Source organism: Protopterus annectens, chromosome 11.part0 (assembly GCF_019279795.1).
Source record: "Protopterus annectens isolate FY-2018-M chromosome 11.part0, PAN1.0, whole genome shotgun sequence".
NCBI classification, from domain to species: Eukaryota; Metazoa; Chordata; order Ceratodontiformes; family Protopteridae; genus Protopterus; species Protopterus annectens.
The window spans coordinates 797,498,096-797,516,770 of NC_056745.1; the positions used below are offsets into that span (position 1 = coordinate 797,498,096).

The window sequence follows — 18,675 nt, forward strand, 5'->3', positions numbered from 1 at the left end:
ACACACACACACACACACACACACACACACTCACACACACACACACACACACACACACACACACACACACACACACACACACACACACACACACACACACACACACACACACACACACACACACACACACACACACACACACACTCACAACCCATCTCAACTGTCTGCAACAATAATGTTAAGGTTAAAAAGAAAACACAAAGCCCTGCTGTAACTAAACTGGCATACATACAGAAAGGAGCCCTATGGAATATTACATGCTCTGTCTTCATTACCTGAGATCAATATCATTAGAAAAAAAATACTGAAATATAAACTGTGCAAGAACAAGGAGCGCTTTCAAATGCAGTACAAGTAAACACATTATTGAAAAGGAGCAAAAATAACATTAGAAGTACATAAATAAATAAATAAATTGAATACATAAATAAATACATCAATAAATAAATAAATAAATATATACAGAAACAAAATGGCAATTGAGACTTTTAAGAGAAGCTAGAATGTGAGTAGTATCATTATTCTAGGTGATATCCCAGACAAAGTGGGACTGTCCTGTTGACATACACCCTTCTTGACTAATAGTGAAAGCTTCTTGACACCTGATAAAGCTGGCCAGCACACAGTGACTTATGTTCCAATTTGCTGACTTCACTGCACATGGGGTAAAATGAACACATATTCTTCCAAACGAATATTCCCAGAATTCATGTACTTTCCTGTTATTTCCTCTTCAGGATTGTTCTCAGAGGCGATGCATAGATGGTATGTTTGAGAGTCAAAAAGAAGAAGAAGAAAAAAAAATTCTGATTGTGGATTGTGTTGAAAGAAGTCCCGGCATTTGCCAATCAATACAGTTGGGAGGGACAAAAAACAATTTTTGAGCATTATGTTAGTAGCTGCATGGACAAGAATGCTAAACAGCATTGTTAGCCTAAGAAAGAAGGCCTGAATGATAATGAGTTCAAACCATGTCATAGACGACCTTGGGAAATTAAGGAAGATACTTAGGCAAACAGCAGTAATAGCAACATGTCTGATATGCTACCATTCCATAATAGGGTGAAGCTAATGTGCATCAAACCATGGGAAGCAAAGTTTGTTTGAACACCTGGTGATAAGCAAGCATTGTGGATTGGAGAAGAATTTGAATGGAAATAGGACTGCATTCACAAATAATCTACATCAGTCTGGGAGGTGAAACTGGGGAATGGGATTAGGAGTTAAAACAGAAAATGTAAGTGGCATATGAGTAAAACGTGGAATTCCTAGATTCACTCTGATCACTGTAATGACAGATTAACTGCTTACTGGGGATGGAATGATTCATGAAGATCATAAGTAAATGGAAAGAAATGCATATTCAGAATCAACGTCAGTCAGGCACTACAGGGTAATGAGTAACGAAAGGCAATTTATATTATTGCTTACAATACAGATAAATAGTTACCCTCCTGTAATATTTTAATGTGACAACAGTGTTTTGATCTCAAGGTAGAGCAGTAAATAGACTATATAAAACACTGCTACTGGTTAATAAACACAGCAGGATACATAACATGTAGGAGACACTAGGCAGATGAAGTACAACGTAGTGCAGAGATATAGCCCTATGTGCTAGGCAAAGAAACGAAGCAACAGAGGAAATGAATGAACAAGGAAGAGAATAAGCAACGTAGATTACAGAAGAGATGAAAACTGGCCATGTTGTCTGCAAAGCTATAATATACAGAGCTATGTTTTGTGGTGATGCAAATGACAAGAACACAATAGAAAATTTCATTGAGATAGCAAATAAATTAATATCATTATTGAAGAGTCAATTTAATATTTGAGATGCAGCATCTTAAGTTCAGCTACATTGTAGAGCAAGAACTGATTCTGTACAACAGGCAGTCCAGAGACATTAGTATAAAAACTTTCTGAATTTGTTCACACCTATAATGTGTTTTTGTGAACTTCTAATCAACATTCTTTTCTTTTTTTGCATACTGACATGCTTTTGGCTGGCTTCTTTAAGGAAGTGGCTTACCAATTGAAAGGGCAAGGTGCAACAACAAAATGACTCACTATTTATTTATTTTTATTTTATTTTATTTTGACATTTGTTAACCAGGTATGTTAGAGCCCATTTTCAGCACAGGCCCAGGGAGAAAAGCTTCAAAAAACAGAATACAGTCATTACATCTTACTGTAAAAATTATAATATTCTTACAATAAAAATTAAAAAAACAGCAGTGAAACAGACTTTTCTAAATCACCAGATATTTCAAGAGCAGCATGGGTAATTTAGAAGTTTTACCCCAATGGGGTACTTAGCTTTATTGAAGACTTCGGTTCTGAAATTCAATTATGAAAATCTCAGGAGTCAGCCGACCAGCACTTGTGAACTGCTTTTGCTTCGGGCACCGCGCAGCTAGAAAGACTGAAGAAAATAGCATTGGTTGCAACTTTTATATCCCTGGCGCACTGACTTCAGGGAAAAGGCAACAGCAACCGACGCTGGACCAAGACTTTGGAACTCGGGCCGACTGTGGGTCACCTGCCAGCAGGATAGTGCAGCGGTTAGCATTGTCACCTCACAGCAAGAGGTTCTCCGGTTCGATTCTCGGCTTGGGTGCCTTCTGTGCAGAGTCTGCATGTCCTCCCTGTGGTCGCGTGGGTTTCCTCTGGGTGCTCCGGTTTCCTCCCACATCCCAAAGACATGCTGTAGGTGGATTAAACACTCCAAATTGGCCCTAGGTGTGAGTGTGTGCATGTATGTGCCTTCTGTGGAAGGTCGGGCACCGGGCTGGCACCTTGGCACCGTAAAACTCCACTGCCAATCATGAGCAGACAGGTTACCCACTGTGGCAAGCCCTAACCAGGAAAAACCAAAAGAAGAAGAAGACTCTGATTGGAAGATGTTGCTGTTAATGCCATTACAAATCATGACCTAAATATCTAAAGTCTTTATCACAGATTCCAGGGTTTATATTCTGTCATTGTTACAGATCTGATAGGATAAGTGCCAGGGGCTCAGTATATTTATAACACAACATTTAAAAGACAGAAACCATAAAAACAACTCAGGCATCTAACTGACCTTACAATAATTAATATGAGTGGGATTCAATACAATATTATAAGAAACTACTATACACCATCTATATCTCCCACAAACCATGACAGTATCTTACCTAACTGCAGGATCTGAAATAATTGAAAATAATGTTCTTACTGGATATTGTAACTTCTCAAAAACTGAATTAGTCAACTGAACAACATTAAATAAATATGCTGAACTATTAATTGACTATATTAAACATAGCAAATTGGGATAAGTAGCAGGAAATCTGTCTAGAGATAATGGTGGCTTATAAATGATAGAACACATTTAGGATCTTTCTGCTGACAGCCCAATGGCTGTATCATTTGCAATTTATATATATCATGAGCAATCATCTTTAACCTATGAGTACAGTCTAACACAATTAACAGTAAATGGAAACAATGATTCAATAAATGACATACTTATGAAAATGGACAAACATACTATCTTTAATGGTTTCAATAAATCTGCTTCAGATGTTTTCAATGATTTCTGTAATATCTTTAACTTGCACAGTCATGAACATAATGGCAGTAAGGCACAAATATAGAGGAAAGTTCAACAAATAAACTCACTTTATGCAATCACAAAATTAATAACATATAAAACAGAAAAATGGCTGCTGCTTCACTTTCAAAAATTACACAGTCATATGAATGAAACCAGATTAAACAACTTATGGAAATTACTTTATTTATTAAAGCGTTTAAATTAGCTATGAACTTAGCTTAACGGCAGATGTTGAACACAGTAATAAAGCATTTTTCAATTACATCTGAAAATTGAAACAGAAAATGTGTAACTGCATTTTGTTATAGCAGTGTAATCATCCCTCAGTCTTAGGACATAGAAAGGCATTTCCAGAAAAAAAGTTGAGCAAATGTCAGAATAAGAGAGACATATATTAGTATGTTATAATGACAAGGGTAGACATTCATTATAGAGCTAAAGATATAATAATTGCTACAACATGTAACAATAAAATTTAAGTTCTATAGGACCCATACCACATACCTATGAATTTGCAATACATAATCAAGGAAAACTTAACAGTTGTGTTAAGCAGATTTTTAGCATGTGGGTACAGCCTGACCACTGGCAATGTCAGGCACAATCAATTTGATCAGTATTGTAAAATCAAGTAGTAAATCACAATGGAGCTTGTCATAAATGGCACAGTTCATCTACTTCTTTTGGATATGCAACATTAGGGAGTTGTTAAATGGAAACTGTGCTTTTGACATTGTATGCCATTTTTTGAAGAGGTTACAGCAGCACTTGAAGAGGGACATGAACGTCTATTCTGCTTATTTTGATTTTGCTAAGGCATTCAGTATTACTACAGATAAGTTAATAAATGAAAGATTAAATGTGCTAAAAGTCAGACCATACCTAGTTCAATGCAATTGGGGATATACAACAGAAGGCAAGAAGTCAGATTTTCAGACTTGGGGTTACCAGTCCATTCTGATGGGGGCTATATGTGGTATTCCAAAAGGATCTGGACCAGGACTACTTCTTTCTGGACTGTTTTTTCATTTATAATATTCAAATATGTTGACGACTGTAAGTTGAATAATATAATAACTTCAATAAAGAATTGCCAGTGTTCTCTAAGATGGTTTACCAAAAATGTACATTCATGCAGTAGTAATGACCTCATCTTTAATATAAATTATTATAACAACACAAGGCTGGACTTTAATAACATAAACAATGTCTATAAAATAAATCAACAGACTTTAAAGAAATATCTTCATTAAAGATACTTAGTCATTCCAGGGAAGGTAATTGTTCCATGTTATATATTACTGATCCAACACACTGTTGAAAACTTTGTGCATTTTGAAAGCCTTGAATAAGCCACTAGAAAAAAAAAGATAGGTGTGATTCCCTGAAAGCAAAATCATAGGGTTACAAAACCTGCTCATCTCAGAAAGGATTCAGAAAATGTCATTTCCTAAAGGTTACTTAGAGGTCTCTTCTTGCTTATCTATGAGTCAAGGACTGATGCTGTTTTACTTAAATGTCCATACTTTCCAGTCCTGCAGAATAATACTCTCTTTACAATCAGAACAGATCAGTCTTCAAATTAATCTTGATAAATAAATTGTGAGCAGAAACCACCACACAGTATGCAGCAACCAAACTTCAGGAAGGCCAGTATGCTGTCAGTCCTATAACTATTCATCTCTGGAACTCCTAAGAATAAACAAAGGATACAGTGAGCAGAGGGTCTACCTTAAAATGTTGACTGCATAAATAGTCAGTAGTCAAAACATTAACTGGAAAACATTTAAAGTCTGGAACATCCAAATGTGTGAAGTACCTGTTTATCCATGATTGGGGTACAGTGAGGAGAGGGGTTTTAACTTTCCCTCATTGTAGTGTAGCCCCAGAGATGGTATATATAATTATCATGGGGATGCAGGGGTACAGGGGATGTGTTAGCTTGGAAAAAATGTTTTATGTTTTGATGCTCCAGACGTTTCATGTTATCCAGTCAATGTTTTGAGTATCAACTATTTGTGTAGTCAGCATTATGACATAGATCCAGTGAGCAGATGATGAGAAGAATTTCGGAAGAAACTCCACCTGCAGTTTTGAATAGTTATACCTATTGACAACTGAACACTAAAAGTCTTAGTACCTCCCTTAAAGAATTTAAACAGGTGGCCCAAAAGAGGAATGCTCAACTCAACAAGAAGTTAATGACCAAAAAAGTATTTTGAAATTTAAAAAAATAAAATAAAATAAAAAGAGACACTCAACATTTGGACTGTAACTAAAACAGTCAGAGCTCCAGGACCACCCCTGAAAAGGGAACTTGCATCTAATGGGCTTACCTGATTAATAAATAAATAAATCAATAAATCAATAAATCAATCAATAAATCAATAAATAAAATTAAAATAATGTTCTGGTGAGTTTGCCAAAGACTGAACCAATTAGCCTGATAGAACAACAATTTGTTTATTTGGGTCAAAGCTCTCCTACACTGTGCAAATTATATCCTATAACTAATATAACTACCTTCAAGAGCACCAAATCCCAGGAAAGCAATGTAATTCCCTTTTTCTGTTAGGATTGACCACTTGAAATGCAATCTACTCAGTGCACACTAAATACATAAATACATCTTAGCTTATTTCCATCAGATAGAATCCCTATTGTCTTTTGCATAAACTGTCAACCTTGACAACCTCCAACTGCTCTATACTACAGTTTAAAAAGCTCCTAAAGCCACACTTAATAGGCACTTGACTATGTTCTTGTAACTGTACTGAATATGCCTTTATCTCAGCCTCTCTAACTCAACATTGCTCTTTGAGTGGTACACTATACTAGTATTTGATTCCTTCTCTCTATATTGTACATAATCAAGTATGATGTGTGATGTAAATGTCCACTACTAAAGAGTTGCATGGTCCATTATTAAGTAATTGTGATGTAAATGTCTAGGGCCAAACAATTGTCTGGTCCACCATTCTGTAACTATTGCCTGTGAATACTTCTGTAATCTCTCATGTTTGTGAACTACTGTAATGTTTATATTTCTTATAACTGGAATGTTTCTACCCAGGCCTCCTCTGAAAAAGGACCTGTATCCAGTTGGACGTTTTCAGTAAACAAATGTAAAATAAAATAAAATAAATAAATACAATAAATAAATAAATACATTGTATAGCTTTAGGGATGAAAAAAATTCCTTAGTGCCTGTAGGAATGTTTCTTTGGATGATACTTCATACCTTAAGAAAGAGCATTTTAAATTATGTAATAAGTTCCATCCTCCTTAACGATTAAGTAAGATAAACCGATGGGGCTACCACGACACAAACTACTAGCACATTCTCATAAAGTACATTAATTTATGGGTATTTTGCGGAGCCTTTTTTAGGAACCTGATTGTTGTACCCTTGTCTAAAAAAAGCCAATAGATTTTGTACAGTTTTTGAGAAAGTTAAATATCGGCATAAAATACAAAGGTTGGTCCTCCTAATGAATTGCACTTTACTCCTAGGTAGTCAAAGAAAACATCTGCTCTACATGATCCCCATAGTGTTAAACAGATCAGACCCATGAACAAGTTAGAGAGAAGAGCGTATACCTCTATACCAGAATTTAAACGCGTCTGGGAGTGAGTAAAGCTGTGGCAAGAAGGGACTGACTGTTAGCCCAATCATGGAAACCATTGATTCAGAGACATATTAGCCAGAATGAGGAAAGACTTCATTATCTGCTAATTTGTATGTTTCAGAATCACCTGGTAATTACAGCAAGTGCTAATAAAGCCTTGTCTATTATCCTTATGGTAAATACTGCTGTCAGCTAATGCCACAAACTATCACAGACACCTGCTATTGATTTCTCAAGACACATCCAAACATACATCCAGACTCACACGAGTGCAGGCACATACACACACACACACACACACACACACACACACACACACACAGACACACACACACACACAGACACACACACACACACACACACACACACACACACACACACACACACACACACACACACACACACACATACACACACACACACACACACACACACACACACACACACAAACACACACACACACACACACACACACACACACACACACACACACACACACACACACACACACACACACACACACACACACACACACACACACACACACACACACACACACACACACACACACACACACACACACACACACACACACACACACACACACACACACACACACACACACACACACACACACACACACACACACACACACACACACACACACACACACACACACACACACACACACACACACACACACACACACACACACACACACACACACACACACACACACACACACACACACACACACACACACACACACACACACACACACACACACACACACACACACACACACACACACACACACACACACACACACACACACACTCACACATACCACTATACCTATTTCCTGCTGCTGAGTTTACAGAATCTTCTTGATGTTACCTTCTAGTTTGACACAGTCACTAATGTCAAACAATAGAGTTTCCATCCCTGTTATTGCTCAGAAAATACACAAGACTGCAAGTCCTGTTGTTCTATGAACTTTTTTAAAGCAGATTAGAGTAATATTTTGAAAGAAAGATTCCATTTTTTCATAATATCTGCCTCTGATTTTGGACCTTTGTCTTCCTCATTACATTTGATTTTGTCCAGATTTATTAAGCTAAGAGGCAATGGGTTATAAACTTGCCCCTCCGCTCTGTTTTATTTATCTGTTAGTGAAGATTTAGGTTCCCTGTTCTAGCACTGGTGGACTGTTGGACTTGCAGAGTAGTATGATGACCAGGGCAATTGAGTTTCTAAGGGAATGATAAGTGGAAAAGAGATATTTCCTCAAAAGTCTATAAGACTCTGAATAAAGGGCTATAGATTCATGCCTCTCTATTTAGCTCAAGACTTTAGGCATGTGGTCCTTTTACTTAGGGAACCTTATTGCTTGAATGTTGAATGAGATGCATTGTAAAGGGGTTATTGTACTCAGTAATTGGCCTGATCAATGCTTTTAGTCAATTTTTCTAGATACGCTATGCTATTGGTCTGAACAGACTGGTAGCACAATGCTCCTTTAATAAGTGGACTAATATTACAGACAGCCACAAGCCCACTGTGCCCTGTTGTACTGTTGTTTATGATAATATCTATTGCCAGCCCAACTTGTATCTCCATAAACAGTGCTAGTGACCAAGAAAATATCAGTAGAGGAGTGTGGCCAAGATAGTGAGCAGTTAACAGTAGTGCTTTTTACATCTGCTTCATTTTAACATCTCTGACAGGATTTTTAGTAAAAAAAATCTCAAATAGAGCATTTCAAAGCTTGATGGATTTGTCATTGAACATCTGCTGCAAGATTTACTACAAAAAATAAGTTTGAAACTCTTTTAATTGCTTTTTCTTATCAAGAAAACTAGAAAGAACTAATAGTGTCAGAATGAGCCACTCTAAGCCCAGTGTACAGAACAGTACTATGAAAAATGACATACAGGATATACTAAGTAACATCAGTGAGTTATCTGTAAAGATAAATAAATTAGAAAGCAAAACGAAGAATTTCAAAGAGGAATGTAAAAAAAAAAACAAGTTAAAGCGCTGAGTAAGCAATGTCTTCCGGCTTTTCCCAGTCAGGGGTCACCACAGTAGATTACTGGTCCACGGATTGATTGGCAGTGGTATTTTTATGGCGTTGAGTTGCCAGCCTGGTGCCCAACGTTCACAGAAGTCACACACATACACATACACTTACACACCTACCGGCATGTCTTTAAAACCTGCTCAACCACAGGTGGGACATGCAGACTCCACACTGAAGGTCCCACAGTCGATAATCAAACGAGAGAACCTCCTGCTGTGAGGTGACAACACTAACCGCTGTACCACTGCAGCCAAATTAAAGTACTAAGTGAATCTCTTAAACAACAATCAGCACAAATCTTGAGTATAGAAGAGGAAATGTCTGATTTTGATGGAACATTAATGGAAAATGAGAATAACACTGAATTTCTTGTGAAACAAATCAACTTATTCCTGGATAAAATAGAAGACTTAGAGAACAGATCTAGAAGGAACAACATCAGGATTTATAGGATTTTTGCAAAAGAAGAGGGAGACAGTATGATTCAATTCTTTAATACCTGGCTGTCTAAAACTTTGAACCTGCCTGAAGCTTTTTTCCTCTGGCATCAAAATTGCACATAGATAACTCTATAACTCATCTTTACAAAAAAAAAAAAAACACCTTCATCAAGGTCAGTGATTGTAACATTTTTCTCAAGTCAAGATAAGGATTTACTCCTAAAAGTTGCATGTACTAATTATCCAGTTAAAATTAAAGGCGATACTATAAGATTTGACAATGACTATTCTACAATAAGGATGCCCAAGTGGAAAGCATGTGTGCCACTTGTTAAAAGCTTAAAGAAAAACGATATTAAAGTACAGATCCTGTTTCCAGCAAAAAAAAAAAAAAAAAAAGATTCACCTTCCAGAAAGAAATAAGATACATTAACACTTTGGAAGATGCGATGGACTTTATACAGAAAAATAAAATCCTATGACAGAAGAAATGGACTGAAGCCTATCAACTTCTTTGAAGAGAAATGCAACAAGAGATTGTTGGTTAATAAAAGACAAAAACAATGAGTTATGAGTTTTATTAATTTAAATAAGTGCTTGGATACTTATGAACGGGTACTGCATATTACTTTTTACAAGGTAAATCATTTATTTATTTATTTTCTTACTTTGAATGGTTACTAGTTCCCTTTTTAAAATGTTAGAGTTTGATTCTCTTAGCTATATATGAAATGAAAGCCACTTATTTTCACTTAGAGTTTAAAAGGTTAAACTATTCATCTTGTTAAAAGTTAATCATTATTATGATGAAACTTATGTTAGGTGGCACATTTTCTGATGTCTTGGCATAGTTGAGTAATATCCAAAAATACAAACGAAACTACCGACCAACTATCAAAAGTAACTGATGCACCAGTAAACCTTTCTATTGAATCCACTGTAAGTATAGTAAACATATTAACAGATAAAATTGCTATATATAATATATAATAGATATAATTACTATATATAACATAGTAAATAGTAAATATAATACAAGATGCAATGAATTACACTAAAGAGACATGCTAAATTGCATTCTGGGTTCTTGAAAATGGTCCAGTAGTGTTTTACTGATAGTGTACTTGACATGCAATAGCACCCAGGAAAGACAAGCTATATTATAAACAAAGTATAAAAAATATAGATACTACTGTAATTATATCAAATAATAAGAGTAATACTCACACTTTTACAAATTAAACCTGCATCACACATAACTGTCATTCCTTTAATGCAAGTTTATATGCTATGCCTCCTTTAAAAATGACAGTCTGCTTTTTATTAAACATCTCATATAAATGCAGTTTGGGACAAACTATGTTGTTCCGGTCCCTCGAGTAAGGGGGTAAAGGGTTGTGGGGAGAGTATAGTGGTAGAAAGGAAGGTAAGGAGTGTAGTTGGTTAGGATAGTGAGTGTGTGGTGGTGAAAGGGTTAAGGAGAGAGGGAGATGTAAAAGGAAGTGCAGTAGGAGTAGGTGGGACTTCTGACAGTACTAAGGGTTTGGGATTAAAGGAAGTAGGCACATTTGGCGTGAGTTGGTGGAGTGACAACTAGCTTACGTCCAGATGACCTGTAGGTATCGTGGATGAAGGTAGGCCTTGGATGGTGGGGAGAGAAGGGGTTAGGTGGTCTGGGTCAGTCCCCCCTTTGGTGTTTTCTAGAGGTTAATTTAAGGGGGGGGGCTGGAGTCTGGGAATATAGTTTGAGCTTACTGGTAGGAAAGGGTGATAGCGTACTGTGTGTGTGTGTGTGTGTGTGTGTGTGTGTGTGTGTGTGTGTGTGTGTGTGTGTGTGTGTGTGGGTGAATGGTTGGGGGGTGGACAAAAAAAAATATATATATATATATCTATATCTATATATATATATATATATATATATATATATATATATGATGAAGTGGATGGGAGTAGTGCTAGGCTTACCTGTGTGTTGAAGGTTTTCTTTGCTCCCTGTCATCTGTGGGTCTTCTGGGAATTCGTTGAGCCTTGTTTCAGTGGGGCCATGTGGTCGAGTGACATCTGTGGGGGGAGGCTGGGCCTGTCATTAGCTCCCTTGGGTAGTAGGCCGTCGGTGCCATGCGGTCAGGGTAAATTAAAAAAAAAAAAAAAAAAAAAAGAGGAAGGCGTTCTCCTGGTGGTCATGGTAGGCAAAGGGGGGTCCATCGGTGTAATCCGGTCCCATTTAGGTTGGGGCGTAGTCATGGATAATTCCCTCATGCTCCCTGGTGGGTTCTTGGGCAGGTTGAGTCCATTTCTGGGGTAAATGGTTCTCCCGGTGGTTGTGGTAGGTGGTAGCATTGAGGTATAGTGGCGGATCATCTCCCAGGGTTCCATCTTTGCATCCGGCTTCATCTTCGTTAGTGGTAGTGGTGAGTTTTCTATTCATGCTCCCTCCAATTTCAGGATGGCGTCGCAGTCGTCTGGGTGTCCTTCCATCCTGGGATTCGGTGGTGGTGGTGGAATATCTTCTCCTTGGTGGGTTTGTGGGCCGCTGTTTCTGTAGTTGCTATCCCGGTGGTTGTGGCAGGCATTTGGGGGTCCATCATGCTTCTTCATCGGTGATATAGTGGTGGATTGCTGTTCGTGCTCCCTGGTGGGTTCATGGGTGTTGGTCCATCTTCTTTGGTCCTTCCAGCTTCAGGATGGTGTCACGGCTGATCGGGTGTCCCTCCATCCTGGATTTCGGTGGTGATGGTGGTGAAATGTCTTCTCTGTCCTCCCTGGTGGTGTAGTTGGTTGCTTCTGCCGTTCTTTCAGCCATTAGGTCCTAGCACCGGTTTGCACATGCGCACTGCATTGCTTAGCCATTACTGCTATGGAGGATCGTGCTGGGAGGGAAGGTAAGTGTTTTTTAGGCTTGTTTGTGTGAATGGTGATGTGATTGGATGGCTGGTAGATAGGGAGATAGTTAGAGGGACTTAATTAATTAATTAATTAATTAATTAATTAATTAGTTTTTCTCTCCTCCATAGATACACATGGGGAGGGATATTGATAGGGGATATGCTAGGGTTAAGAAGGGGTACTAATGGTAGGAGGTGTGGCTGACAGGGTGGGTGAAAGGTGACAGTGGGCAGGTGGGGTAAGTCAAGGTGCGGGGGCAAGGCAATACTAGGGGTTGGGGGGGAGTAGGGCAGTCGGGCTTATAGAATAGTGCTAATATTTTGTTTCTCTTTTACAGATGGCCAAATTACCAGAGCTAAGGCAGAGGTGGCAAGCAATTGTGGCCCAAGCGGAGGAGCTGTTCCAGGAGGCAGCAACATAGGAGGTGGTACAGGAACCTGAACCGACCCCAGGTCGGAAGAGGTGACACACAGCGGTGAGAACCTCAGCCAGGGGGAAAAAGCAACAGGCATCGCAGTAGGTGATAGCAGTGGAGACACTGATTCCCAGCACATCACAAGACGAAGGTGCAGGTAATGGTTTTATTATGGCAGCTTTGTCGGGGGAGCTATGGGTTGAGGATTGTGGGATGGGGAGGGATGACGACTTGTCAGTTAGGGATCTCGGGGGTGGTGTGCAAGGGATAGAGGAGGCACAGAGGCAGCTAGCGCAGGGTGCCAGGTACCCAGTTAGAGATGCGATGGAGGCGGTGGGTTCCAGGGACAGTTTGAGCTTGGTCTTGGAGGTAGGCTCTAATTTTGGGCTGCGGCCTTGGGACTGGTTGGCTACCCAATCTTTAGGGCAGGGGACAGGAGCAGTTTTTCTGACTCTGCACATTTCGGGTCTGGTTAAGGAAAACATTTGGGAAAGGGAGTATGTGGATTTGTTTGAGCTGATCGATGCGGAAGGGGTCCAATGGCTAGTGGAAGCAGAGTCCTCTAACAGTAAGGACTTGTTAGCGGCCTTAGCAGCATTGGGAAGGCAGAGAGTAGGTAAGCTTCTCCCTAGGACATGGGATAATTGGGTGGTTGGCTTTATTTATTTTATGGCAGTGCAGCTGGAGAAGGATGGGTCTTTGGCTCTGCAGCTGCTAGGCTATTTCCTTACCATTTGTGAGGCACAACGGTTAAGGCCGGGTAATGCGTGGCTCTGGTATGATCAGCATTTCTGCAAACAGAAGGCTGTGGACCAGTCACTTCGTTGGTAGATGCTTCATCCAGATCATGGTTGGCTATGATGATGGATAGTTATGGGGGCTTTAACAGAAGGTTGAGTGGGCCGGAAACAGCGGGTGTGTGTCGGTCATTTAATAGTGGCTCCTGTTCATGGGTGGGGTGCATATTTGCCCATGTTTGTTCGATATGTGAAGGGGGTCATTCGGCCACTGGCTGTGGTCAGCAGGATTTGTCCTGGAACTCTGATGTTATGGGTCATGAGGGTGGACTTGGTGGGCAAGGCTTTCAACCAGCCCAGGGGAGGGGTAATTTTCGTGGGTCCCAGGGATTTGAACTTAGGTTCTTTAGAGGCAATAGAGGGAGGGGCGCCATTCCATATTAAGGTGGAGGCTCTCTGGAGCATGCTTCACCAGTTTCCTGGCTTGGCCATCAAAGAGGAGATAATACATTGTTTTCAAGGGGGGTTTCTTATTAAGTCCACCGTGGGAAGGGGTGGGGGGGTTGCAAAAATTTATGATCTGTTCAAGGTAAAGAGGACATCTTTGGAGGCTTTACTGAAGAAAGAGAGTAGGGCGGAGGGGTTATTGGGTCCTTTTGACAGTCTGGCTTTTAGTGCTTACAGGGTGTCACCTTTGGGGTTGGTGCCGAAGAAGCTAGAAGGGGAATTCAGAGTGATACATCACTTGTCTTATCCGGAAGGGAATTCAGTAAATGATTTTATTGCAGAAGAGGAGGTTAGGGTGCATTACGCTTCCTTAGATGATGCAGTGAAAGTGATTAGGGGATTTAGGGAGCCATGGTTGGTTAAGGTCGACAATGAGATGGCTTTTCGATTGCTGCCTATTAGGAGTGAGGATTGGCCACTATTGGGTCTGTGGGTAGGTGATAAGTACTACTTTGATAGAGCTATGCCTATGGGTTGTTCAGTGGCATGTGCGACTTTTGAGAAGTTTAGTACAGTATTGCATTGGATTTGGCAGCAGAAAGTGGGGACTCAAAAGGCAGTGCATTATTTAGATGATTTTTTGTTGGTGGGCGAAGGAAGGGTAGGAGCACAGGAGGGTTTGCGGGAGTTTACGATTATGTGTGTGGAGTTAGGGGTACCATTGGCTCAGCATAAGATGGAGGGTCCAGCAAGGGCATTCGAATTTCTTGGATTAACAGTTGTTGCAGAGCAGGGACTGTTTTGTTTACCAGAGAATAAAACAGAGATGCTTAGGTTGGTGATACGTTCAGTGTTGGGTAAGGATAAGATTCGGATTCGTTCAGCTATGGAGTTGCTTGGGTTTTTAAATTTTGCTTGCTGAGCAGTACACCCAGGGTGAACCTTTTGCAGGTCACTGGTGTATTTGCTGAAAGGGGGTACGAGCAAACACCATTGGGTTAGGATAACCCAACTAGCGCGGGAGGACTTGGGGTTGTGGAATGGGTTTTTGCAACAATTTAATGGAATATCTTTTTGGCAGTCAGACTGGGTGGGGCAGGAGGAACTTCAGTTGTTTACGGATGCAGCTGGGGGTGCTGGCATGGGGGCCTGTTTCAGGGGTCAATGGTTTGTGGCTGAATGGCCTCGGGATTGGGAGGAGGTATGGAAGCGGGATGTGGCCTTTCTGGAATTGATGCCTATATGGGCAGCTTCGGTGGTGTGGAAGGAGCAATTGAGGGGCAAACATGTAGCTTTTCACTCTGACAATATGGCTGTAATGAGGGTATTGCAAAAGAAGACAGCTAAGTCAGGCTTGTTATTGTGGGTATTACGTAAATTGGTTTTGCAGAGCCTTCTAATATTTTTTTCTTTTACAGGAGTGCATGTGCCTGGCGTAAGGAATGAGATTGCTGATAGCTTGTCCCGATTTCAGTTTCGCAGGTTTCAAGGGTTGGTTCCATCGGCGGAGGAGGTGCCAGAAATCCTGCCAGAGGAGGTGTGGAATCTTGGGTCAATTTAGCCAGGCGGTTGGTAAGGCATTCCTGGGCCCCTTCTACAAGGAAGGTGTATGGTAGGGCTCTTTCTGATTTTAATCAGTTTATTTTGCAGCTGCCAGAGGAGGAAGGGGTATGGTCAGAGGAATTACTACAGCAATATGTAGCTCATGCTTGGGGGTTAAGCAGGGCTTTGCAGATGGTTAAGGTGGATTTGGCTGCGATTAGCATTTTCGCTAAGGTAGTGGGGTTGCAGGATTTCACTAAGTCTTGGACATTAGAGCATATGTTAAGGGGTTGGGGAAGAATGGTGATGGAAAGTAAGGATATTCGATGGCCACTTACGAGGGTTATATTGAATGTTTTGTTGAAAGGGTTAAGTTTGTTGTAAAAGGGGTCTATGGATTATTTTATGTGGGGTACATTATGTACATGGTTATATTTTGGCGCTTTTCGTATTTCTGAGTTGTTAGGCTCGTTATGATGGAAGGATGTCATTATAAGGGAGGGTGAGGTTACTATTGCATTAAGGAGGAGTAAGACAGATCATTTGGGTAGGGGATGTGTGATGGTGCTTAAAACTGACAAGAATCCTTGCATTTGTCCAGTAATGTGGGCAAAAGAATTTATGAGGAGGTGAAAGGGGTGTATGGATCAGTTAATTTTTTGTTCAGTGGATGGGAAGGTGGTGTCGAGTAGTAGATTCATACATTTGGTGAGGAAGGTTTTACATTATATGGGATTTCTGGCGGAGAGGTTTGCAGCTCACTCATTCAGGATAGGTAGGGCTTCAGATTTAGCTAGAGAGGGCAGTTCTATTAAATTGATTAAAAGAGTGGGGAGGTGGTCTTCAAATGCATTTTTGTCTTATATTAGATAAGTTGTGGTCTGATTATTAATTTTTCTTCTTTTCTTTTAGGGAAGCACATTATCATCTTGGGGCACTCGTTCATCCACTGTGCAGAGAAGCGTGCTTTAATTAGGGATGATGGGGTAAATTTGGGCTTAGCACATTTAGGGTGGTCAGTGTCCTGGCATGGTGTTAGGGGGTTTAGGTGGGATGGGTTGTTACATGAATTTGAGAGGGCTAAACTGAAGGTGGGTTGTCCTTGTATACTAGTCATTCATTTAGGGGGCAATGACTTGGGCATTGTTTCTAAAAAACAATTGGTGGACATTATGCTGCAAGATTTGATGAGATTACAGGCATTGTACCCGGGTATGAAAATTGTGTGGTTATAGTTGGTTCCATGTTTGTGTTGGAGGGCTGCATATAGTTATAAGGTGATTGAAAGGGTTAGAAGGTGTGTTAATCAAAGGTTGGCTAGGCAATTAAGGATTTTGGGGATGCATACTATTGACCATAGAGATTTTGGGGATGGAGAGGAGTCTTGGTATCGAACGGATGGAGTACACCTTAATGACATGGGTCTGGATTTTTTTAATTTGCATCTGAAACTGTTTTTAGAGGATATGATTGTGGCTAGGGTTTAGGAGGGGGAACAGCCTGGGATAAGGCTGGTGGTGGAGAAGAGGGCCAGGATTGTCCTCTTCTGTTCCCCCCTCTAAAGAAGGTGGTTATTGGTTTATGGTTTGGTATGGTGGTGAGGTGAGTAGGTACGCTGCCTCTTTATGTGGGTGAGTAGGTATGCTGCCCCAGTGGAGAAGGTATCATGGTGAGTTGGTACGCTGCCTTGAGGTAAAGTTCATCCAGGGTGAGTGGTGACGCTGCCCGGAGATCATCGTTGCTGAAGAAGATAATTAATGTTGGTTTTTGTGTACATAGTTCATTGTATAATACAGTTTAATAAAAGGTCGTCAAATGTCTTTATGTGTGTGGTGTGGTTATTTAAAGGGAGGATGGGACAAACGCAGTTTGGGACAGACTAAGATGTCCTGGTCCCACGAGTAAGGGGGTAAAGGGTTGTGGGGAGGTTTTAGTGGTAGAAAGAAAGATAAGGATTGTAGTTGGTTAGGATAGTGGGTTTGTGGTGGTGAAAGAGTTAAGGAGAGAGGGAGGTGTAAAAGGAAGTGAGGTAGGAGTAGGTGGGACTTCTGACAGTACTAAGGGTTTGGGATTAAAGGAAGTAGGCACATTTGGCGTGAGTTGATGGCCCTCCCACCCTCCTCTTTTATATATGGATGGAAGATGTGGGCAATTTGAGGTGAAGAAGAGGGACAGGATTGTCCTCTTCTGTTTCCCCTTTAAAGAAGGTGGTTATTGGTTTATGGTTTGGTATGGTGGTGAGGTGAGTAGGTACGCTGCTTCTTTATGTGGGTGAGTAGGTACACTGCCCCAATGGAGAAGGTATCATGGTGAGTTGGTACGCTGCCTTGAGGTAAAGTTCATCCAGGGTGAGTGGTGATGCTGCGGAGATCATTGTTGCTGAAGAAGATAATTAATGTTGGTTTTTGTGTACATAGTTCATTGTATAATACAGTTTAATAAAAGGTCGTCAAATGTCTTTATGTGTGTAGTGTGGTTATTTAAATGGGGGACGGGACAAACTGCTTGCTGAATCATTAAATGTTATTTATTTGAGTGCAATGGATTTTTGGTGGTTGGGATAGTTTGAGATGACTTTTGTTGGGTTTTTTTTGGTGGTTTGGAGGGGATTGAGGGATTGGTGTGTGGTGTGGTGTTGGCTTGGATTCACTTGTCGGAAGTTTTATGTGAATTGCAACTGATGAATTATTCCTTTTCAAGCCCTCACCATGAAAATCAGCTTGACACAACTTAGAGTCATGAGCACTTCTGTGATGCTGTGGGAGTTCTGAAAATTCTGCGAACTGTCCAGGTTACATCTTCCTGTCTAAAAGCAAATAATCATAATATTTTGGATTGTGTACTAAGATAGCAAATAATACAAGTTAGATAATAAGCAAAAGACAGTGAAATGCA

The 18,675-nt window shown here is 40.2% G+C and overlaps 1 protein-coding gene across 3 annotated transcripts in view; it reads right to left on the reverse strand.

Moving 5' to 3' along the window:
* The window catches only part of DGKI (diacylglycerol kinase iota), a 5,490,864-nt gene that overhangs the window by 443,595 nt on the left and 5,028,594 nt on the right, over positions 1–18,675 (reverse strand). The gene's annotated exons all lie outside the window — the stretch shown is intronic.